The sequence below is a fragment of the Pongo abelii genome, chromosome 9 (genome assembly GCF_028885655.2).
Source record: "Pongo abelii isolate AG06213 chromosome 9, NHGRI_mPonAbe1-v2.0_pri, whole genome shotgun sequence".
Taxonomy (NCBI): domain Eukaryota; kingdom Metazoa; phylum Chordata; class Mammalia; order Primates; family Hominidae; genus Pongo; species Pongo abelii.
The window spans coordinates 78755414-78780400 of record NC_071994.2 but is presented as its reverse complement, the minus strand read 5'-3'; the positions used below and the strand labels follow the sequence as shown (position 1 = coordinate 78780400).

The following is a 24987-nucleotide window of genomic DNA, read 5'->3' as shown; positions in this document are numbered from 1 at the left end:
AGAGTAGCAAGGTCAGGGAACACGCGCGATCTTGGCCTGAGACCTTCTAATGGAGGGTCTGGTGGGATCACGCATGCGTTCTGTGGGTGTCTCCCCAGTTTCAGAATCAGTGATGGGAGTAGACATATATAACCACTAATAGAATCCCTATATTTGTTCCCTGGCCTGTGGATTGGGGGCTTCATGGGGGAAAGTGTTGAGCTCCCTACCCAGCTTCCCCCTGCCCAGTGAGTACAGCAAAAGCAATCCTCCTCAGGGAATTGCAGAAATTAGTGTCTGCATCAAAGACTTGAGAGAAGCATAGATGGTAATTCCTATCATGGCCCCATTTAAATTGCACTCTGACTGGTGCAGAGACCAGGTGGGTCCTAGAGAATAATAGTATATTATCACAAACTTATTAATAATTAGTAAGTGATGCCAGGCAAAGCTGCCATTCCAGCTATCTTTTGATCAAGTCAGTACAGCTCCTGACACCTGGTTGGCAGCCATTAGCCTAGCAAATATTTTCTTTTCCATTCCTATCAGTAAGGAAAAAGAGGTTTGCAGAACAACAGGATGCCTTTATTTATTGTTTTGTCCCCAGAGCTATGTTACCTCTCTAGTTTGCTATCATAATAGAGCTCAAAGAGACCCTGGATCAGCTCAGTATTCCACAGAACATCATGCTGGTTCATTATATTGATGTAATTTTGCTAATTGGATCTGGTGTTTAGGAGGTAGCCGGTATTTTAAATATCCTAGTGATACATGCCAGAGAGAAGGAGGTACACCTTGCAAAAATTTAGGGCGCTGTCATATTGGTGAAGTTCCTAGGGGCCCGTGGAATACCTTTTCTAATGTGAGAAGCAAGTTGTGGCATGTTGTACCAAACATCACATAGAAGGGGACTAGTGCTTGGTGAGCCTGTTTGGATGCTAGAAGCAATGTCTTAGGTCGGTGCAAAAGCAATTGCGGTTTTTGCCATAAAAGTATGACATAAAAGTATGGCAAAAACCGCAATTGCTTTTGCACCCACCTAATAATACCACATTTGGGAGTGTTGTCTTGATCTATTTATCAGGTAGCCCAGAAACTGCCAGTTTTCAGTAGATCCCAGGGCAATAAAGGGGCTGAACAGCAGATTTGTGCAAGTTGCCCTGCCACTGAAACTTATGACCCAACAGACGCCATGGTATCTGTGGCAGACAGAGATGCAACATGGAGCCTCTTCAACTTCCAACAGGAGAATTACAGCACAGAGCACTAGGCTTTGCGCATAAAACCATATATATTATTTTTTGTGGACAACTTTCATCCACTTGAAAAGCAGTTCTGACTTGCTCCTACTCCTGGTGGAGACCAAATATGACTATGAATACTGAATGACTGTTCTACCAGAATTGACCACTGAACCAGGGGCTATCTGATTCACTGGATCAGAAGATTGGCCATGCATAGAAGCATTCTATGTGGCCAAGCAGATGGCCTAGACTGCCATGGTATCTTCTCTTATTTTTTGCCACTTCTCCTTCAACTGATACCTGATACCAAAACCATACATGGAGAGTTTCTCATTGGCAGTCGGTAGAGGAGGAAGAAGTGTGGGTCTGGTTCGTGGGTGGATATCACAGTATGCTGGTACCAGCCAGAAAGGGATGGTAGCTGCATTACCTCTCCAATCAAGGCTGGTCCTGACATACAAGTGGTGAAAGGAAATCTTCCTCTTGGGCAGGATTTCAGAGGGGCACAGCTAGTTGTCCATTTTGTGCTGAAGGAGAGTGGGCCTGTGGTACTTATTTACTTTGACTCATGGGCAGTTGACAATGGACTGTCTGGATGGCCAGAGTCTTGCTATAAATAAAATTGGAAATTGGTGTCAGTGAGGTGTGTGGACAGGCCTCTCAGGGCAGTCACATGTGCTCCACATGAATGCCCCACTAGTGGGCACCTATGACAGAAATCCTCAAGATTAGGTGGACAAGATGACTTGTGGCTATCAGTCAGATTCTTTCCATAGCCCCTCCAGTGCTTACTCAATGGCCATGTGGCCGTGGCATTCAGAATGGAGACTTGCATTGGTTTGACAACATGGGATTGCACTCACCAAGGCCCATCTAGCTACTTCCACAGCTGAGTGTCCAACCTGCAGATAGCAGAGGCCACTGCTCAGCCCAAAAACCGGCACCACTTCCCTGGGGGGTCAGCCAGTTACTTGGTGACAGTTTGATTATATGAGAGCTCTCCCTTCATAGAAGCAGCAATGCCTTTCTTTCTACTTGTAGAGATAGAAATATAACTGTATGTAGAGTTGCTTTTCTTGCCTACGATGCTTTTGCCAGTACCATCATTCATAGTCTAAGAGTGCCCTATATGTTACTATATTGTCCTACACGACATTGCCTCTAACCAGGGGAAGCATTTTACTGCAAAGGAACTGAAGCAGTGAGCTCATCTCCCATCGCCCAGAAGCATCTGGCTTGACAGAAATGTGGAATGGTCCATTAGAGAATAGCTCAGTTGCCAAATGATCTAGGAGATGGCATCCTGTGCTTCCAGGATGCAGTATATGCCTTATACTAGGGGCCAAGTGGGCCACCTTCCTATAGTCAGAAGGGATGGGCTGGGAACAAAAGACGAAAGATAGGAGTGGCCTCTTTCACTATCACCCACAAACTCACTAGAAGAATATTTCCTGCCTGTGCCCGTGGTCTTGGATTCAGTGGTTTGGAGCACCTAGTTTCTCCCAGGGGAGAAACACTCCCTCCAGAGAATTCAGTAATTTTTCCAATGAATTGAAAACTGAAACTATTGCTTGGCCATTTTGGGCTCCTCAGGACTCTAAATCAACGGACACAGAAGGGAATCACTGTGTAAGCCCAAGTAATCAGTCCCAATTATCACAAGGAAATATGGTTGTTGCCTTACAATGGGGACAGGGAGGACCATGACCAGAGCCCCATATACTAACTGGGGAGCCCTTTAATACTCCCTTGCCCAGTCCTGGTCAATGGTAAATGGGGAAACCCAGTAAAGACCAGACACAGAGGCTTCATATCCTTCCATCCATACTAACTAATGACACATCCATTCAGTGTGTTCTTTGACCACTGAAATTATGACAATTGTGTAGCAATATGAAAAACACTTCCACAGAGTTATAACATGGCATTATTACCCTTCTTTTTCTAATAGCACCTATCACTTTCGAACACTAAAAATATGTCTACTTACTTATTATGTTTATTTTTTGTTTACTAACACACCTTTCCCTAACCCTGCTAGAAAGTAAGCTCCGTGAGGGGCAAAAATCTTTATTTTTTGTTCTTTTAAATTTGCTCGTTGGTTGATTTAGCTCAAGTGTTTAGAACAGTGTCTGAAACATGGAAGGGAGCAAGAGGGAAAACAGGAATTAGGGGTGGGAGGTCGGGGTGGATGGAAGGCTGGCCCCTTGGCAGAACCATGATGAGGACACTCAGTAAACATTTGTTGAATGAATAAAGTGACATGAAGAAAGCAAAGGCAGTAATCCCTTCACAAGGTTGCTATAAAGGTTAAATGAGATGGGTATGCATAACCCCCAGCATAGAGCGGATGCTGAGTGCACCTAGTAAAAGCTAACTTTACCTAGGTAGGGGAAAGCAAGTGGAAGAGGGAGGGCTGGAGCCCATGGACTGAGGTCTCTATCTCCATCTAAGTGTTCACCCCAGAAAGGAGTGGCCTCTATTCTAGGTCATTATGTGAAGTGAAATAAGTCCAGCACAGAAAGACAAATATTGCGTGTTCTCACTCATATGTGGGAGCTTAAAAAGTGGATCTCATGGAGGCAGAAGGTAGAATGATGGTTACCAGAGACTGGGAATGGAAGTGGGGAGAAGGGGAATGAAGAAAAATTGGTTAAAGGGTACACAAATACAGCTATGTAGAAGGAATAAGTTCTAGTGTTCGATAGTGCAGCAGAGAAATTATAGTTCACAGTAATTTATTATATATTTCAAAATAGTTAGAGAGAAGAATTGTAATGTTCCCAACACAAAGAAAAGATAAATGTTTGAGGTGATGGATATTCCAGTTACCCTGACTTGATCATTACACATTGTATCCATGAGCAGAGCCCAGACCTACAGTCAGCCCTGCCGCTTACCAGCTCTGTGCCCTTGGTAAAATCACCTAACTTCTCTGGGCCATACTTTATAAGGTGAGGATAATAGTAATGCCTGTCTCCGTGGGTGCCTAGTACAGGGACTGGCACATGGCAGAGGTTCAAATAAACTAAGGGTTTCTTTAGTGCTTGCCCATCCTTCCTCCTGGGAGCCGCCCCCAACCAGGTCTGGAGCTGTCCGGAGTGCTGAAGACCTCTCCTCTCTTTCTCCATCCCCCTCTACGTGTCTCTCTTTACTTTATTCCCTTCTTCCTTGCTGCTTGTGGCTCCCCAGAGCACTGGGGTCTGAACAGATCTAATTTTCCAAGTGGCTTCTTCAGGCTCCTGAGAGGGACAGGTGGGGAATGAGCCATGTAGGAGGGCCTTCCCAGGGAGCAGGGTCTGAAAGGCACAGGCAGAGGAGTGGTGATCATACAGGCTGTTGGGGGAAAGGACCCCCACAGGCCAGAGTCTACTCTGAGAGCTTGACATCTAAGGACCCTGTTGCAGGAACCTTAGGGCCTACCAAGAGGCAACGAGTTGGCTGCAATAACGCAGAGTGGCAGGTCGGTCTGTGGGGAGCTTGCTCGGGAAGAAGGTAGGAGGCACCAGGTTGGGGGACAGGAGGATGACCCTTGGCTGCAGGGGCTGCAGGGCCCCTCACTATGACAGGAATCCCCCATCCCCCTTCCCCAGGTTCCTGTCACCTTCCCTATTTTGGTCATTCATGTGTTAGTGCAGCTAAAGGCATCTTCAACTTTTGGAGATTATGGGGCTGTGAAGTTGACTAACTCGAGGAGCTTGGCTCTATGAGCCAAGCAGTCTGTGGCTAATCCTTGGGTCCCATCTCCCTGAGTCTAAAAATACAAATGGTCTCTCCCCAGGAGGGTGGCACATTAGTCTATTGTGCCCAGAGGTGGAGACACTAGAGGCTCACACACTCCTGGGAGAAGGGTTGGGAGAGGAGATGTGGCCAGCTTAAGGGACAAAAACCAACTGTCTCTGGATTTTTGTAAACATGTAGAACATCAGAGCTGAATGATCTTTTGAAACCTAGATGTCTAAGCCAAGCTCTCCCTGTACATCTGGGAAAACTGAGGCACAGAAAGGGTTGTAGACTGTCCCATAAATCAGTGGCAGAACTGGGATTAAAAGCCAGCTCCCGCCTTGGCCCAGTGCTGGCCTGCTAAGATCTTCAGCCCTCTGTGAGCCCCTGCTGGCCATCCACTGCAGAGTTCTCAGGATACTGAGCATGGCCAGCAAGACCTCAGGCCAGGGGAGCCTGCTGCAGCTTTGTGGGACTGATGGCTACCCACGCTCCTTTCTGTGCCTGTCTCCCTATCTGTACACAGAGAAATTGATTTAGATGTTTATATCTCCAAGGATCCTTCAGCTCTGATGTTCCAGGTGTCAATAAAAAGAAGTGATTTTTGTCTTTGGCTAGGAGGCAGAAAGCCAAGCTCTGGTCCGAGTTTAGTCCTAATATTTGGTGAGATCTTGGACAAGTCACTGTCCCACCCAGGGCCACAGTTTCCTCCTCTGTAAGAGGGGTTAAAAAGTCCTTGTCAGGGCCTCTGGGAATGGCGGTGTGTGCCTGCAGTCCCAGCTACTCGGAGGCTGAGGCAGGAGAATTGCTTACCCGGGAGGTGGAGATTGCAGTAAGCTGAGATCGTGCCATTGCACTCCAGCCTGGGCAACAAGAACGAAACTCCGTCTCAAGGAAAAAAAGAAAAAAAGAGAGTGAAATAGAAAAAGAGAAGAACAGAATTGAGCAGAATAAACTAAAATAGATAGGAATAACAGTAGTAACTATGAACTGCATTGCAGGTAGCAAGGGTAAGTGGTTCTGAGAGATGTCCTTTCAGGGTACTCAGGTTCTATACAGTCAGTCTCGCGAGTCTACCAAAGTAAAATGTATTTCCTACTGCAGAGCACAGTCTGCCCGACCTTGGCTGTACTCTGGGGACACAGGCAGGATCTGGCTGGGCCCCAGCCGTGAGGAGCCTGAGTCTGTTGGGAGACAGGTGTGTATGCAGGGCACAGGGGAGCCCAGAGGCTGGAGCTGCTGATCTGCTTGGAGATGTGGAGGGCTTCACAGAAGAGGTGACACTGGACAGGGCCTGACGATGAGAAACTGATTTTGGAGTGGAGCTGACGGGGAAAGGCATTCCAGGCAGAGGGCACTCCAGCTAGTGCGAAGGCGTGGAGGTAGCATGCCAGCAGGACCGGGAGAACGTCAACAGTTTGGCTCTGCATGGCCAGAGCCCGGCAGCAGTGGGTGGGGAGACCCTCAGACTCCTTCTCCACCCGTGCTGCAGGGGACTGAGCTCCAGCCACAGTGCTGGCTCTCAGGAGCCAGGAGGCAGAGGGGTGAGGGGCACTCTCTGGAGTCAGACTGCAGGGAGTCCCACTGCCGCCCCCTCCACCCCATCCCGCACCCATGTGACCTCAGGCAAGTCACCAATCCTTTCTGTGCTATGGTTTCTTCGCTAATGGCATGAGGCTGATCTACTGCAGATAGCGGGCTCAGGACCGTGCCTTCACACAGCTGCACAGCTTGCAGCCCGCGCTGGCGTTTCCGGTGAGGTGGCTTAGTCCTGAGTTGCGTGGAGCAGCTCCCCCGCGTGGCCAAATACAGAACAGCGCTTCCAACCCTTAAGAGAAAGGGCGTTTGGGAAGTCGGCCCAGCAGAGCAGATGGGACACAGGCCCAGCTTCTGTTTCCACTCAGTCCTGGTGGGCCTCTCTGAGGACCTCCCGCACTATCTAAGACATGGAGGGGATGGGCTTGTGGCCCTCACAGTACGGGCCCCCAGAGGCTCAGCGGAAGCCAGGGCTCCAGGCCCTGAAGTTCATGTGATGAGGGGTCTTCAGGCTCCAGCAAGGAGACCCTCAGCCTTCCTGGGTTTTCTGCAAAAAGGGAGTGCAGTGAAAACCCAGGCCACATCCCAAACAAGTGGTGGCCCTTTTGTGGCTGCGATTGCCGTGCTGGTCAGGACCCAAACGGGGAAGACGGAAAAGATGCAAAGGAAATCCAGTGTGGACCCCGACCTTGGCAAGGGCTCCCTTCTGTCCTGGGGCCTGGGGGTGAAATTGGCAGCTTTATTATTCAGGGCTACTTCTCTTACTAAGGTAGAGATGAATGTATCTGTGTCTACTTAGACCTTAAGGATGCCACCCAGGGCCAAGGTTAGGATTACAAGCCAATGATGATAAGCAAAATGTGGTCTACCTTACAGTGAGTATTATGCGGCCACCAAAAGGAATGAAGTACTGATGTATGCCGCAATAAGGGCGAACCTGGAAAGCATTACTCTAAGTCAAAGAAGCCAGACACAGGCCAGGCACGGTGGCTCACCCCTGTAATCCCAGCACTTTGGGAGGCCCAGAGTGGGGTGGGGGGGGGTGTGGATCACGAGTTCAGGAGTTCGAGACTAACCTGACCAACATGGTAAAACCCCATCTCTACTAAAAATACAAAAATTAGCCGGAATACAAAAATTAGCCAGGTGTAGTGGCAGGCGCCTGTAATCCCAGCTACTCAGGAGGCTGAGGCAGGAGAATCTCTTGAACCCAAGAGGTGGAGGTTGCAGTGAGCTGAGATCGTGCCACTGCACTCCAGCCTGGGCGACAGAGTGAGACCCTGTCAAAAAAAAAGAAAAAAAAAAAAAAAAAGAAGCCACACACAAAGTACCACGTATTATGTGCATTTGTATGACATGTCCAGAATAGGCAAATCCATAGAGACAAAAAGCAGATTCATGGTTGACTGGGGTTGAGAGAGGGAGGAATGGGGAGCAACTGCTAATGGGTTTATTTTTGGGGTGATAAAAGCGTTCTATAATTCAACGGTGGTGATGGTTACATAACTTGGTGAATATACTAAAACCACTTTATTGTACATTTTTTAAAAGAATGAATTTTATATGTATCTCAATTTAAAAAAAATTCTTTAAAAAAGAAAAAAAGGATTATAAGCTGGGAGCCAACCTGCCTGGGTTCAAATTCTAGCTGTACCACTGAGCAACTCCCCAACTGCTCCTCTGAAAAATAGAGATAATGGCCAACATGCTTCTTAGTGCTGTTGTAACACTGAATGACAAAATGTTTGAGAAAGTTCTTTAGGACAACACAGAGAAAGCTGTCGACAGCCAAGTGTGTGGCTCACACCTGTAATCCCAGCTCTCTCAGAGGCCGAAGTGGGAGGATTGCTTGAACCCAGGAATGTGAGGCTGCAGTGAGCCATGATTGCACCACTGCACTCCAGCCTGGTCAACAGAGCAAGACCCTGAATCAGAAAAAGAAAGAAAGAAGAAAACTATCAATACATATTCACAATTGTCAGGGCCAGTGGAATTGGGTAGGGCAGGACGTTGGTCAAAATCATTGGGCAGACAGGCTGGGAGGGCCATATTAATACAAATCTATCCTCCATTAAAGGGATATTTTTCATCAGATCAAACTCAGATTTGGTGGCCTTGGCTGTTACTGTTATGGGGGGCAGATTAAAGGGAAATTCTACCTTTGCTAGACCAGTGGGGGTGGGGGTGGGGGTGGGGTGGCAGCAGAGCAGGTGCCCGGGAGTTCTGAGCAGCTCTCCAGGGCTAGAGAACTGTGGGCTTCAGGGCAGCCCACAGTGGAACTGGGCCTGCAAAGGTTACCCTGCCATCTCTGGCCCCAGTTGTGGTGCTGTGGATGCACTTGGCAGTGCTGGGGGGCTTGGAGATGACCACCCTGCTGAGCCGTGCCTGGGCCAAGGGCCTGGTGGATGGGAGATTAGTCTTCCTGCCCTATGACACGCTGCTCTTCTCCCTGTCCTACTGCAACCGCTCCTACCTGTCTCTCTGCACTGGTGGACCCCTGCAGGAGGCCTATGATGCAGTGCTCACCATCAGCCTGGAGTCTGGCCCCATAGACAAGGCCTTTGCTGCTGCCCGGCCCAGTGGAGAGGTGGCTGCCTACCTGGAGCCAGAGCAGGTAGGTATGCTCCTAGTGCAGACCCCTGTATGCCTTGAGTGGGGGTCCAGGGGCAGGGGTGCATGCGCTCAGGCCCATCTCCACCATGGGCACATGGCCTCTTTTTGACAAAGTATCTCTCTGCCTAGTCCCTGGGTGTGGTCAATCACTTTCTCCTTCTTGTATATGTATGTGTGTTTGTATATGTATATGTATATGGCTTTTCCCGTGAGGTGGCTTATGTATGTATACATATATGTGTATGTATATGTATATGTGTACGTATATGTATATGTCTGCAGTAGTCCGCCTTATCCACTGGGGACATATTCCCAGACCCCCAGCGGATGCCTTATGCCATGGATGGTACTAAACTCTATATATGCTGCGATTCCTATACCTACATACCTATAATAAAGTCTAATTTATAAATTAGGCACGGTAAGAGATTAACAACAATAACTAAATAATAAAATAGAACAATTATAACAATATATTGTAATACAAGTTAGTGGATGTGGTCTTTCTGCCTCTTTCAAAATATCTGAATATTTTGAGACCCTGATTGACTGTGGGTAGCTGAAACCATGGAAAGAGAAATTGCAGATAAGGGGGGACTCCCGCATGTCTCTGTTCCTCCCCATATCACTCACCTTTCTGGCCTGCCTTGTCAGTGCTCCTCTTTGTCTCTTCTGCTTCTATTTATCTATCTCCAGCTCTCTCAGTCCCTGAAATCCTCATTCCTGGCCCAGCTGCTCTTTCTCTTACGCACATGTCTCCTCTCCTGGCTCTGCATCTCTCTAGCAAATGACAAAGATCAGAAGGGGAAAGTGTTGGGAGCGTGGGAGAGTGGGAGAGAGGGGAAGATTTTCTGTAGTCATTGCTGTGATTCTGAAGAGAGTTAGTGGTGGGGGACATAGCTGATGGCCTGGCTTGACTTACAGGACTCAGTGAACTTGAGTCTCCTGGGGATGGCTGCCTCTTGGTATTAAGAAGACAGTAGTGCCTGGAGGTGGTGACAGGGATGTGGATGCTGATGGTGGGCCATTCAGGCAGTCATTTATCTGACAGATGTGGACTGAATCCCTCTCATGTGCCACTCTGTCTGGTGTCAGGAAGACAGTGGCGAACAAGACAGACCTGGCCTTTAAGGAGTTTCTATTCTGTTAGGGGGAGACAGGCAATAACCAAATAACAAGATAACTAAATTCCCATAGTGATAATGCCACCGAGAAAACAGAACAGGATACGGTGATAGAGGAGCGGGATAGAGTAGTGGCCAGCAAGAGCTAAATGGGCAGGGAAGCCCACTTGGGGGGTGGCACTTGAGCTGAGCTCCAAATGGTAAGGAAGCAGCTAGATGAGGATCTGGATGAAGAGCGACCAGTCAGGGGAAGCAGCAAGTGCAAAGGGCCTGAGGCAGAGCGAGCTCCAATTGATGGAGGAAAACGAAGGAGGGAGTTTGGAGTGGCTGAGCTGTCATGGGTGATGACACAGGAATTTGAGATGAGCTTGGGGCCTGAGCATGTGAGGCTTTGTGGGCCACAAGGAGTCTGAACTTACTGTAAGTAAAATGGGAAACCATCAGTGGGGTTTGAGTAAGAAAAGATTTGATTTAAGCCTTTAAAAATCACTTTGGTGGCATTATGGGGAGAGGCCTGCAGAGGGCTCCTATCCCACGGGGCCTCCCTTCTGCGTGCACAGCCCCGGCAGTCTACAGGGGGCTTTCCCAGCCTCCGTCTCCCAGGACCCTAGGGCCCCCCGGTGCTCCTGTCTGTCCCAGAGCCCCAGCCAGGACTTGTCAAGGCCCTGGCTGCCTCCTGAGAAAGTCCGTTTGAGACTTGAGGAAGAAGCCTATGACCCTGGATGTGCTCCACACCCTGAGCTTCAGGCTCCCCATCTGTATAGTGAGGGGGTTGGCCAGAATGACTCCCAGGGGCCCTCCAGCTTTGAAAACAATTCTCCCTGGGGTCTAAATTCCTGTGTGTTCCTAAATCCAGACCATCCCTGAGTCTCAGGCGCATCTGGAAGCAGGCAGCCTTCCAATCCCAGCCCTCTCTGGGCTGCCCCATGAGGACTCTTGGCAACTTGGGAACATTGCTACTGGGGACCAGCAGATGCGTCAGGCCCAGGGGTTCCAGACCCGAGCCCGAGGCAGAGGGGCTGCGTGGAGACAGTGTTCAGTGCCCTCCTGGCCCAGCTGGGACTGACAGGGAGACAGAAATGGAAACGGGGAGAGGAAAAGTGACGGCTCTGAGTCAGAGGCCAGACTGAGGCTGGGAGGGGGCGTTGGCATCGCTTCCACTGCCCTGCCCCTTCTCTTGCCTCCGGTTTGGGCATCCAGCAGCTGCAGCTGGTGTGGGGCCCCCACGGGATCCTGCTGACAGCCCGGGAGCTCACCTTCGTCCATCCACCCCTGAACAGATGGGTGGGTAGGGCAGGGGCTGAGCTGAGCGGGAGGACAGCAGACAGAGGCCCAGTCTATACTCCTGACCACTCCTGCCCCCTCCAGAGGCTGCATGTGGATGCTGAATGGAGAAGGGTGGCGGATGATGGGAGCCTGAGGTCAGTGGCCCAGCTGTCAGCAAAGAGTCTGCCAGCCCCCTGGGAACCCACCAGTGTGGCCCTGTACCAAGCAAGGGACTCTGCCACCCCCATGCCTAGGCCTAGGCAGCTGCGGTCAGTTTGGGAGAAGCCGAGGGACCCCATAACCTCTTGGGCCTCTGTATGGCCTACTCCTGTTACAGACTGAGAAACTGAGGCCCAGATAGGAGCAGTGCCTTTCCTGGGTCACTTGGCAAATTGGCAGCAGGGCTAGGAGTGGGAAGTGGAACCCCAACTCCCGGCCCAGCGTGGTTCATGATCTGACCTGAAGGAACAACCAGTTCCCAGGCACTTGGCCCTCAGTGCTGCCGGTGCGGTTCACCCCAGTGCCTCTCTCAAGGACCAAGGCCAGCCTAGGTCACCCTCCTGCCTGCTTAGGTAAGGTGAGATCCTGGGTCTCCCAGGCCCTGACATGTGGGGGCAGCACCCAGCCAAGGATAGCCTCGGGCAGATCAGAGGCCACCAGCTGGCAGGGAGGCTGGGTGGTCAGAGGTGAGTTCAGCAACATCTCAGGACGCCGAGGACGCCGCCATTTCTCAGGTGCTGTCATTCTCAAGTTCAACAATTCATGGATGCTATGATTCACCTACACCAAGACTCTCACGGTAGATGAGCCAGGCTAGTTGTTTCTACAGAAGCAACATGAGCTGCTTGCTCCTTCTTTTCTACCTGTCCCCTGAGGGAATTCCATCTTTTTTTCTTTTCTGCTGCAAGGAGGCTTCAATAGTGTACAAAGAGTGTTTTGTCTGCTTCTCCGAGTTGGCTGATGGGCTGTAGGTGAGGCTGAGAAGGCAAAACCCATCAGCGATGGAAGAGAGAAGGCCAAGGTTAACAGCTAGCTCTGGGCCAGGCCAAGGCAAGGGCAGAGCCCCCACCTGAGACCCCTCCTCTCCTACCCGCCCCTCTCTCCTCCCCATGAATCCCCAGGTCACAGAGCTCCCCACCCAAGCAGTTCGCAGGGTTAGGGGTGCATGAGGGCCTGAGGCCTGCAGGGCAAAGCTGCAGACCAGGGGCGAGCATACTTGATACCCCCCATCTCATTAAGCCCCTGAGATGTGGGTGGGTGCTATCGTTCTCACTTTACAGATTTGGAACCTGCAGCTCAGAGAACTGAAGTCACCCACCCCAGGTCACAGAGCTGGAAAGTAGTGGTGTCAGGACTGGAACTGGAGTCTATCAGCCAAAGCCCGGCCCCTGGCTCTGCCCGGCTTATAGCAAATGTTTCTGCTCACCAGGCTGTGCCTGGCTCAGAACACACAGAAGGAATGCGTTGATGGGGAAGAAACCAAGCTGAGAGAGGTAGAGGGGTTTTCCTGAGGTCCCACAGCTGAGTAGAAGCAGCAGCTAAACTCTTGCTCTTCCTTGAACAGGGAGACTGGGTGTGGCTGAAGGAGTGTGAAATGGGCTCAGACCCTGAGCTGCACCCAAGCTGTCTCAGCCTCCTGAGGAAGGCAGGGCTGTAGAGGGCTCAGAAGGTGGGTGGGGAGCGACGCTGCTTAGGAGACCCTTACTGATCCAGATTGGTCTCAAAGAGGAAGTTATTCTTGCCATTGTGATCCTGCCCACTGCCAATGCCTCAATCACAGTGGTTCACTATTGCTGTCACTGTCCCACACCAGCATCCTTAAAGCCACGTCACCACCCCATAACCCACAATCCCCATAACCACCAGGGCGCAGTGTCCTCCATCAATGCCCTCACATGGCAACTCATCATGAAGGGACCTCATCCTGCAGCCCCCTCCCTCCACCCATCCTTTCTTTTATTCGCTGTTTACTGAGCATCACTTATGTGCAGTGTTCTGGGCTTTGGGGATACAGAATGGAGAAGGGAGACAAAGTCCCCTCCCTCAGGGAGATCCTAAGCACCTGTTATCACTAACCACATAAGCATTTTCACCCCCAAGATGGTTACCATCCTGAGAGGCACTGAGGGATGGAGACAGAGCATGAGACTTGAGTCAGGAAGATCTGGGTGAAATCTTGCCTCCATGGAACTCTTAGCTTTCCTGTAAAATGGAGCTAGTGATAGCCACCTTCTGGGGGATTATGATTGCAGAGAACGCGTGAAATAACTTAGAACTCTTCCTGGCAAGTGCTGTGCTTTTGATACATCATGAATTTTATTGATATCTCCAATATCACCACAGTCTGAAATAAAGTTCAGAAGGATTAAGTGATTGGAATTTAAGTTAGGCATTTCCCAGTGGGCATCTTGCAACTATGTGAGTAGATTTTTGTTTGTTTGTTTGAGATGGGGTCTCGCTCTTTCACCCAGGCTGGAGTGCAGTGGCTGGATCTCAGCTCACTATAACCTCCAGCTCCCAGGCTCAAGCGATCCTCCCACCTCAGCCTCCCAAGTAGCTGGGATTACAGGTGTGCACCACCACACCCAGCTAATTTTTGTATTTTTAGTAGAGACAGGGTTTCACCATGTTGGCCAGGCTGATCTCAAACTCCTGGCTTCAAGTGATCTGCCATTTATCCACCTATTGACTCATTCACCCATTCACCACCCACCCACCAATCACCCATCCACTCACCCACCCACCCATCCACCCATTCATCCACCCACCCATCCACCCATCCATCTACCCACCCACTCACCAACCATGCAACCACCCATCCACCAACCACCCATCCACCTACCCAACAACTCACCCACCCACCAACCACCCATTCACCCACTGACCAATCACCCACCAACCCATCCATCCACCCAGCCACCCACCCATTCACTCATCCATCCACCCACCCACCCATCTACCCACCAGCCCACCAAGTACCCACTCACCCACCCATTCACCCATCATCCATCCACCCACCCACCCATCAACCACCCACCCACCCATCTACCTGCCTACCCACCAGCTCCCCACCCAACCATCCACTCACCCATCCATCTATCCATCTACCACCCACCACCATCTATCCATGCATACATTCATCCTTCTATCCTCCATCCATCCTTCACCACCCACCCATCTGTCTGTCCATCCATCCAATCATTCAACATTTCTGATGCCTCTCCATGCTTACTCTTGTGCTTGGTGCTAAGAGCAGGTGGCCTAGATGTGGATTGCACCTGGTCCAGCCCTCGAACGGCCTCTGAGGGCTGCTGAGGTGCCCATTTCCCTGACAGATGTGGGAGCCGCAGTGTGAGAACGTCGCCACCTGCCTGGGCTTTTTTGTGACTCCTGGGGAACCTGCTGCGGAATGAGGTCCTGCACCTAGACTGGACCTTCAAGGCCTCCCTGCTGCTGGATTTGATCTGTGTGAGATCTCTCCCTGGGCCTGGCACTGCAGGGAAGTGGGGAGGGCAGGGAGACAGGAGATGCTCAGATTTCCCACAGCTGGGCTCTTTCAGCTTTGTCTAACCCAGGAATATCCAAACAGCATGGCCACGGGTACGGGGAGGCAGGAAGGCTTGTGGGAATTCTGAGAGAACCAGGTTTCCTCTCATTCGTTACAGATCCAATGGACCCCCATTATATCCACCTCAGGGCGTGAGGTATCTGCATCACCAACTTTTCCCTCTTGGCTGCCTCAAGTTCGAAAACTGTGGTAGACAGACGCTTTGTGCTCAAGGTCACTGACCATGGTTATGCAGAGCCCCTGGACACTCAGCAGGTTCCCCAACCCTGGCCAGCCCCGGAAGGTCAGCTCAGGGATAGGCAGGGGGCTGCCAGTAGGTTTGGGGGCCTCTGTTTAACCAGGTGCTTGTAAGGTGCGGGGAGAGGGCGATCTCCAGTCCTCTGGCATTGGTGACCTTGAGTTGATCGCTTCTCCTCTCTGAACAAGCTGTAGGCTCTTTACTTGCGAACTGGGGAGAATAGACGCACCCAGCCTGGCTTGGGTGGTCAGTAGGTGATGGTGGCGTGGCCCTGCCCTGTGATTGCAGAGCTGCTATGGACAGCTCCTGAGCTGCTGCCGGGGCCTGGGCGCCCTGGGCGGAGCACCCTCACAGGGGACATCTTCAGCTGGCATCAACCTGCAGGAGGTGCTGACTCGGGGCCCACCCTACCGCTCCTCAGGACTCCCAGTGGAAGGTAGGTGCCCTCCTCCCCTTCCTTGGCTGTCCCTGGCTAGAGTCTCTGACTAGTGGGAAACTCTATGGCAATCAGGAAATCTGGGCCTGAAGATCACATAGACACGCACACCTAAAGTCTGACCATGAGAACTTGACTTAAGCCGGGCAGCCTTTGAAGGGGTGGCCTGCCCCTCCACACCTGTGGGTATTTCTAGTCGGGTGGGACGAGAGACTGAGAAAGAGATAAAACACAGAGACAAAGTATAGAGAAACAACAGTGGGCCCAGGGGACCGGGGCTCAGCATACCAAGGACCTGCACCGGCACCGGTCTCTGAGTTCCCTCAGTTTTTATTGATTATTATGTTCATTATTTCAGCAAAAAGAAATGTAGTAGGAGGGCAGGGTGATAATAAGGAGAAGGTCAGCAACAAACATGTGAGCAATAGAATCTATGTCATAATTAAGTTCAAGGGAAGGTACTATGACTGGACGTGCACGTAAGCCAGATTTATGTTTCTTTCCACCCAAACATCTCGGTGGAGTAAAGAATAACAAGGCAGCATTGCTGCAAACATGTCTCACCTCCCACCATAGGGCAGTTTTTCTCTCATCTCAGAACTGAACAAATGTACAATCGGGTTTTATACCGAGACGTTCAGTTCCCAGGGGCAGGCAGGAGACAGTGGCCTTCCTCTATCTCAACTGCAAGAGGCTTTCCTCTTTTACTACTCCACCTCAGCACAGACCCTTTACGGGTGTCGGCCTGGGGGACAGTCAGGTCTTTCTCATCCCACGAGGCCATATTTCAGACTATCACATGGGGAGAAACCTTGGACAATACCCTGCTCTCAAGGGCAGAGGTCCCTGCGGCTTTCCGCAGTGCATTGTGCCCCTGGTTTATTGAGACTAGAGAATGGCGATGACTTTTACCAATTATACTGCTTGTAAACATTTTGTTAACAAGGCACGTCCTGCACAGCCCTAGATCACTTAAACCTTGATTTCATACAACATATGTTTTTGTGAGCTCCAGGTTGGGTCAAAGTGGTTGGGTCAAAGTGGCTGGGGCAAAGCTACAAATTAACAACATCTCAGCAAAGCAATTTATTTAAAGTACAGGTCTTTTTCAAAATGAGGTCTCTTATGTCTTCCCTTTCTACATAGACACAGTAACAGTCTGATCTTTCTTTTCCCTACAGCCTTCAGCAACTCTGCCAGAATAGCAGCTGACCCACTCCAGGGGCTAAGGACGTTGCGCTCTGGGTAAAAATCCCCGCCCCTGCCTTCCTCCCCAGTGTCACTGCCATGCCTGTAGGTGCTCATGCCCCGACTGCACCTGCCCTCCATGCCCAGCACAGGCTACACAGAGCTCAGCCCTATTCCAGCTGTGTCACTGTCTTACTCTGTGACCTTACACAAACCGCTTACCCTCTCTGAGCCTCAGTGTTCTCATCTATAAATGGGAATCCAGTAACAAATGTGCCAGATCCCCAGCCCCGTGGCCAACATGGCCAGGCTGCTCAATACCAGGGGGCTTCGTTACCTGCCCAGGCAGGCTCCTTCAGAGCATCTCTGTCCTCACACTTCTGGCTCCCCAGGATAATCACTCGCAGCTTCCCCATCGTCACCTGGCCTGTACACACTTTCTCTCTTCCAGCCCCAGTGCCAAGGCCCAACTCCAGAAATGTTTCCTCCCCTCTGTGCTCTCTGTCTGGGCTCCCTGGACCCCGGACTGCTCTTTCTGTCATCCTCCTGCTGCCTCTTCCCAGTCCCAGGGACCTGGCCCTCCACAGACACCTGGCACCTCGGCCCACAGTGCAGAGCAGTGACAGTGCCGAGCTCACCATCAGCTCCCACCCCAGTGGATAATCTTTAACTCACAGGAGGCCCAGCCCCACTGCCTTTCTCCACCACAGCACTGCCGTGTGAATAATGAGCATTCCAGGCCCAAATTTATGAGATGGAGAAGTGGGAAGAAGGGGGGCCTTATCACACCATTTGTTCAACACTCCTCGGCTGCCTCTCCGTCATCTGCCTCTGAGGAGGGAAGGACTGGCCAGATGGGATCTGCAAGCCATGCCACCAGTGCAAGGCGCTCCAGGCCTGGCTCCATCCAGCTTTGGGTGCAGGGACCCAGTCCTGGAATGCTCTGGCCACCCTTGAGGAGGCTGTCAGCCTAGGGCCCACTGCTTCCTGCTGTGTGCTGTCCTAGGCCTCAGGGAGTTCAGGGCTCAGGCCACAGGCTCCAGGGAACACCAACCTAAGCCCAGCTCCACACCAACATGCCTCGTGACTTTGAGTAAATCCCTTTTAGGCTCCAAGCCTCAGTGTTCTCATCTGTAAAATGGGAACCATGATGTCTGCCTTCCAGAGCAGCTGTGAGGATTCAGTGAAATGCTGTAGACAGAGTGCCTGGCATGCAGTGGGTGCTCAATAAATATCTGCGGGGTGATGTGAGGAGCATGCTAAGGGGGGTCCCAGGTTCTCTCCTGACTCTAACATCTCTTTAGGATCCTGTGGGTGGGGGGGCACTTTGCAGTTCCCAAGGCGCTTTCATGTGCATGATTCCATTTGACAACCCTGGGGGGTGGCTAATTGCCCCCCTTTTAGAGTTAAGTGAGGCTCAGAGAGAGGAAGGGACTTCTCAGAGGGGAAGATGTGGACCTGGGATTGGGTGGACATCCCTGGTCCAAGCTCAGTGTTCTAAAATCTCTTGGAGTCATCTGTGGGGCATCCTCTTAGAGCCCAGCCAGGTCCCACCAGAGCTGGATGCTCAGCCTCCTCCCCCAGCCCTCAGCACTGTCCGTCAATCATGGCTATGCCTGGGGTGTGGACAGCATGCCTGGCGCAGTGAGGGGAGCATGAGACCTAGCCTGGCCTGGGGCAGGGGTTCCCAGCATGTTCACATATGAAGACTCCATTTTAATGTCAAAAATGGTTAGAGCCTCACATGCTACTATTTGACTTCTAATATCCACTAACTGAGAACATACCCAATGATAAAATCGGCTGTGAAATCAGCAACACTTTGAAATGGATTTGTTTGTATTCATTACAGTGCCATCTGCATACCTTTGAAAATCAGTAGTACATGTGTGCATGTGGTGTATGATTGGTTCCATCAGCACACCGTCTTTTGTAAGCACATACGACTTCCCAGATCCCACACTAGGGGGCCCTCAGGGTCTAACGCCTGCAGGCTGGGAACCTCTGGGCAGAGGAGATTGTGCAGGCTGGGTGCAAACCAGGCCCAGTTCTAGTGTCTGCTTTTGACTGGCCCTATGTGGGTACCTGATTTCACTACCAGGAGCCTCAGTTTCCCTGTCTGTAAAATGGAATGGTGACTCCTGCACTATCCCCAACAAGAAGCCAAAAAGGGATGGGAAGGGGACTGAAACCCCGAAAGAAATTTCTCCTCCCTGGCTCCAAGGGCTCCCACCTCCCTCACTCATGAAAGGAGGATCCCGGCCCTCCTCAGAGGAGATTAACCCACTCTGCCTCGTGACAACCCTTCCAAATATGTAGTATGGTTATACCCATCTTCCAGGTGAGGAAGCTGAGGCTCAGAGAGGTGATGCGCCTTGTGCGGACTGTAAATGGGTCATCTAAAGTCCCACTCTGATCTGTGGACTCCAGAGCCTGAGCTTGGTGTCAGCCCCTCTTCCTCCCAGCCTGCTTTAGAATCGCTCGGCTCCCCCTGGCTCTCCAGCAGCACCCCGAGGCAGGAGTTATTTCCATCAGTTGTTAGGTGGGGAAATTGAGGCTCAGAGTCATAGCAGAACTAGAGCACTGACTTAGCCTGGTGTGGAGACAGGATGACATGTGGCCAGGTTTTCTTGAGGACAGAATCATAATGATGACGATAATGATAAGCAGGCAGTGTTGTTCACACCTGTGGGGAACTGGCACACCAGTGCCTGCGTGGCAAGGCTGGAGGAAAGAGCTGCGCTGTCAAGGTTTCAAGATCATTGGTGGGCGTCGTTGGCAACAGAGCAGTGGCAGTTGTTGCGGGGCCTGAGGGTGGGGGAGAGTCTGCCAGGTGCCGGGCACCTAACATCCGTCGTCTTCCACCTCAGCACTCCTCTCAAGAAGGCAGTTTATTTGAGACCAGCCTGACTAACATGGAGAAACCCTGTCTCTACTAAAAATACAAAATTAGTTGGGCATGGTGGTGCATGCCTGGAGGCTGAGGCAGGAGAATCGCTTGAACCTGGGAGACAGAGGTTGTGGTGAGCTGAGATTGCGACATTAAAAAAAAAAAAAAAAAAAAAAGGAACAGAAAAGAAGAAAAGAAAAAAGAAGGCAGTTTATTATGCTCATTTCACAGATCGGGAGACTGAGGCTCAGAGAGGTCATTGTCTTCTCCACCATCCCATAGTATTGTGGTGGCAGATCCAGAATTCAAAACCAGCTCGCAGCTCTCCTGGCTCCCAGTCTGAGACCCTTTCCTTGGCCACACCCAGGGTAGACCCAGGAGAGCAACAATGCCACATCCACTGGCCAGCCGTACCCTGGAAACAGGAGCTGAGGAATATCCTCAGGCCCAGAACCTGGCACTGCCACAAGCCTACCCTGCCCATGCTCTCAGGATCCGAGGCCAGGCTCCTTTCATGACCCTTCCCAGGACCTGAAATCATCAGGAGGGTGGCATCTCCCCCTCCTCTGTGCCGGCCGCTGGTGACCCCTGATCACGGGCCGCCTGAGTGGGTCGGCTGATGAAGCAGTGCTGGGACGAGGCTCCAGAGGACAGACCTAGCATGGACCAGATCTACAGCCAGGTGAGTGTTCCCCAGAGGAGCGGGTGCTCACAAAAAATGACCCATTCGTTCAGCTCGCTTAGCTCAATGCAAGCCTTGTGCTTTCCCTGGGACCTGGAAAGCCATGCAGTAAGGGGCAACCGCCCAGCACTGTCACCCCTGAGGTCCGCCTTTTAAGGAGAACTTTCTCAGGACCACAGGTTCCAGGGACGTTTGTCCCATGCCTTTGTGAGTGTCAAGCCCCATGCTGAGGGCCATGCTCCCCTCCTTTCATCCTCGCCACAGCCCTCTGAAGAAACAGTGTAAGTTTCTTGGCTTCGTGGGAGAGAAATGAGGCCTGGAGAGGTGGGGGGACTTGCCCAAGGTAACTGAGCGAGTGAAAGGTGGGGCTGGAGTCCAACTCAGGTCTGTCTGTCTGCGGAGCTGCACCAGGAACCCCACCTTGTACCAGGCCTTCTGGCACTAGAGGATAGAGGCCACTGTGGCTGTGGAGACAGTACTACTTCCTGAGCCAGTGAGGGGAAAATGTGAGGGGCCCTGGGGCCCCCCGGGACTGCCTTGGGGATTTCAGTGGGAGGGGCAAGGCAAGTCTGTGCAAGCTGGCGGGGCAGCAGTGGAGTGTGTGAACATGACCAAGCTGGCCGATGGCTTCCACGGGGCCAACCCATCAGACCCAAGGGAACAGTGCCTCCCCTCCCCGTCCTCCACTCCCCAGCCATGGTTGAGAGTTGCCAAGGAGCGGTTCAGGTAAAAATAAGGGGGTTAGGACAGGTGACGAGAGGGAGAGAGGCAGCAAGGCAGTCCAAGGAGATGTACACAGGTGTCCTTTGAGAAGCCCTGCCCATCCCCTCTCTTCCCACACCCCCTCCCCACTTAGCTCTGGCATCAGGGGTGGTGCCCCCCTCCACAGATGAGAAATCTGGAGCTCAGAGTAAATGACCTCTAAGCAGTCACCATAATGGTGGGTAGCAGAGCTAGGATGAGCAACCAGTTTCTAAAGCACAAGCCTGGAATCTTTCCAGGGGATCAGAGGTTGCCATGGCCGGTGAGGTGGGGAAGGGCTCTTGCCTTGAGTGAGGGGTGACTGTGGGATTCTTGCCCAAGATTCCTGCCCAAGGCCCCATGGCAAAGAAGGCTGAGATGGGCACACATGAATGCAGCCTGAAGAAGGGGGGAATGGCATCACACTGTGGGGAGGTGAGGGGTCAGATGCCTGGATTCACATCTATGTGAGAATCCAGTGGATATCATCCCACTTACCCACTGTTTGACCTTGGACAAGTTAATGGTCCTCTTGGGCCTCAGCCTCCCTGTATGTTTCCTGGAAAGATAACTAACCCTGGCCTAACTCTTCAGATAAGCGTGACCATCCAGTGAGATAACTATTTTTTTTTAAATGCAGCTCTTTGAGAAGGAGAGAGTGAGTAAGGTACAAGAGAAAGAACACTGACTTTAAAGTCAAAAGGCCAGGGTTTCGGGAGGCAGAAGTTGTGGTGAGCCGAGATCGCGCCATTGCACTCCAGCCTGGATAACAAGAGCGAAACTCTGTCTCAAAAAAAAAAAAAAAAAAAAAAAGGCCTGGGTTTATATTCATTTCACATTGTTCTAGAAGTAGTAGCCAATGCAATTAGACAAGAAAATTAATTTTGGAAAGGAAGAAGAAATATATATAATTCCAAATGATAAAATAATTCAGTGGGGTGGCTGGTGGTAAAATTAATATAAAAGACTTTAGTTTAGAACTCAGATCCACCACTGTGTGCTCCTTGGCAAGTTATTCCACCTCTCAGATCCTTTGTCTCTTCATTTATGAAATGGTGACCTTCCATGCAGAGGTGATCTTGGAGTTGGCTTCATGTCCTTGTTGCTGTCTCAAGGTCAGCAGCTGTCATGCCCACCCTGTAAAGCTTGTGCCTCTGCTTTTGTTGGACAATACAAAATAGGTGCATTTCAGGGACTGCTGCCACTCCCTACCTTGCAGGCATTTGGCTGAGAGATGTGGCATTAATGGAGGTTGGATGTGCATACCTACACACACACACACACAACACACACACACAGATGCGCGCACACACACACACACTCACACGTTCAGGATGCTGGATTTTGGCAAGCATGGACCCCTTCACTTTGACCATCATTGATTTACTTCTCTTAGTGACTGCACTCTGGGAAGGTGCAAACCACACTGGGTAAGGTTCTAGTAAGTCTTCCTAGGAAAACTGCTGCCAGATGTCCTGTAAGGTTGTTGTTGAAGATGAAGTTTATGATCACACATAAGAGTTCTCATACAAAGAACTAAGAGGCTCTTCTCTTTGCTTGGCACTAGAAGTAGTTGTATTTCTTTTGAGCAATTAGTTTAATGTTTCATTGTCTTATGGACCCCATGGATTGTGTAATCTATATTTCCCTCTTTGCTTTGTTGCTAGAAGCTCATATCCAAAATGGTGACCAAATTCTAGCATGGATTTTGCATACAGATTTCACTCCTAGATTTACCTTTTTTTAAAAAAAGCCTTTACTCTCCTTTGGTCCTAATATCCTCACATGTTTATTATTTTATTGTGTGGTACTGCTTCTATTCTTCTTCATCATTAAAATTTCGGAGGAACAAAGTAGAAATAGAGACAGATTATAGTATAAATAATCTACATATATCCTTTCTATCTATCCATCCATCCATCCACCTACCCTTCCATCCATCCATCCATCCATCCATCTGTTCATCCATCCATCCATCCGTCCGTCCATCTGTCTGTCCATCTGTCCATCCATCCATCTGTTTATTTGTCTATTATCTATCTATCTATCTATCTATCTATCTATCTATCTATCTGTCTATCTTTGAGAAGAACAAAGAATCTCACAGTGTTGTTGTGAGACCCAGTGCAATAGGGTTGTGTTTGTTAACCATAATGCTGTGCTGGGTACAGGCTCCTTTGCAAAGTCCTCTTGCTGCCTGCCCACCCCACACAGAATTAACCCTTTAATCTGGCATAAAGCTGACTGCACTTTTCCCTTGTCAGAGCCACCATCCCCCTGTCATTTACATGTCTGTTCCCCACAACAATGCAGCTCCTACAAGCGGGGATTCTGTTTGGTGCATTTCTGTGGCCCCAGACTCCCAGCTGAGGACCAGGTGTGCTGACCTTCATGGATGACTTGGCATTTTTGTTCCATTTTCAGTTCAAAAGCATCAACCAAGGCAAGAAGACCAGTGTTGCTGACTCCATGCTGTAGTTGCTGGAGAATATTCCCAGAACCCGGAGGACCTGATTCAGGAGCAGACTGAGGAACTGGAGCTGAAGAGAGAGAAGACAGAAAGGCTGCTCTGTCAGATGATTCCCCCGTGAGTGGCCCCTGGACTTGAGTGTGCCTCCAGCCTTAGCTCCAAGCACAGGGCCTGGAATATAGTGGGTGCTCAACAGATCTGGATTCCATGAATTTATTCAATTCACTCATCCATGTTTATTTATCTAACATTTTTCTTATGCAGCAGCACATTACTTTGTTTAGTTAATTAGTTTAGTTAGTTTAGTTTATTATTATTATTTTAGATATAGGGTCTCACTATGTTGCCCAGGCTGGCCTCAAACTCCTGGCCTTAAGTGATTCTCCTTCCTTAGCCTCCCAAAATGCTGGGATTATAGGCGTGAGCCACTGCACATGGCTTATACAACATATTTTTATAGAGCCCTCACCAGGTGCCAGGTACTCTGTTGGGCATGTGAGTGGAATTTCTGCTCTCTCATATCCTTGGGAGCAAGGAGCTGGGCACAATGCTTCCCCCACCCCAATATCACTTCACAGGAAGTCATGTCCAGAGAGGGCAAGTATTCACTCCAGGGCAGTCAGCACTGCAGCGGACTTGAACCAGATCTGCTGATGCTCAACACAGTTTCCTCTCAAATATCCCTTCCTAAGCCTCGAAACTGTCAAAAATAGGCCCTCATACCTTATGTGTCTGGCCCCTCCCATCCCTTCAGGTCTGTGGCTGAAACTCTGAAAATGGGGGCAACTGTGGAACCAGAGTATTTTGACCAGGTTACCATATACTTCAGTGACATTGTGGGTTTCACCATCATCTCAGCCCTGAGTGAACCCATTGAGGTGGCGGGCTTGCTCAACGATCTCTACATGCTGTTTGATGCTGTTCTGGGCAGCCATGACCTGTATAAGGTGAGAATACCAGGAGGCTGGCATTCCGTTCCTCCCTTTACTACTGTGTCTTGATGGTACAATGACTTCCATTCATTTATTTATGGGTTTATATCAGCTAGCTATTGCTGTGTAATAAATACCCCCCCAAACTCAATAGGGTAAAATGACAAGCATTTATTATTGTTCACAAGCCTATGGGGCCACCAGAAAGTTCTTCTGGACACACTCATACATCTGTGGTCAGCTATGGGTGAGGTAGCAGCTCTGCTGATCTCAGTTGGGTTCTCTCATGTCTCTGGAGCCTTGGCCGAGAGAACTCAATTCTGTTCCACAGTCTATCTTCCTCCAGCAGGCTAGTCT

The 24987-nt window shown here is 50.5% G+C and overlaps 1 pseudogene; it reads left to right on the top strand.

Annotated features, from left to right (window-relative positions):
* The window catches only part of LOC100439392 (guanylate cyclase D-like), a 68129-nt pseudogene that overhangs the window by 26844 nt on the left and 16298 nt on the right, over positions 1–24987 (top strand).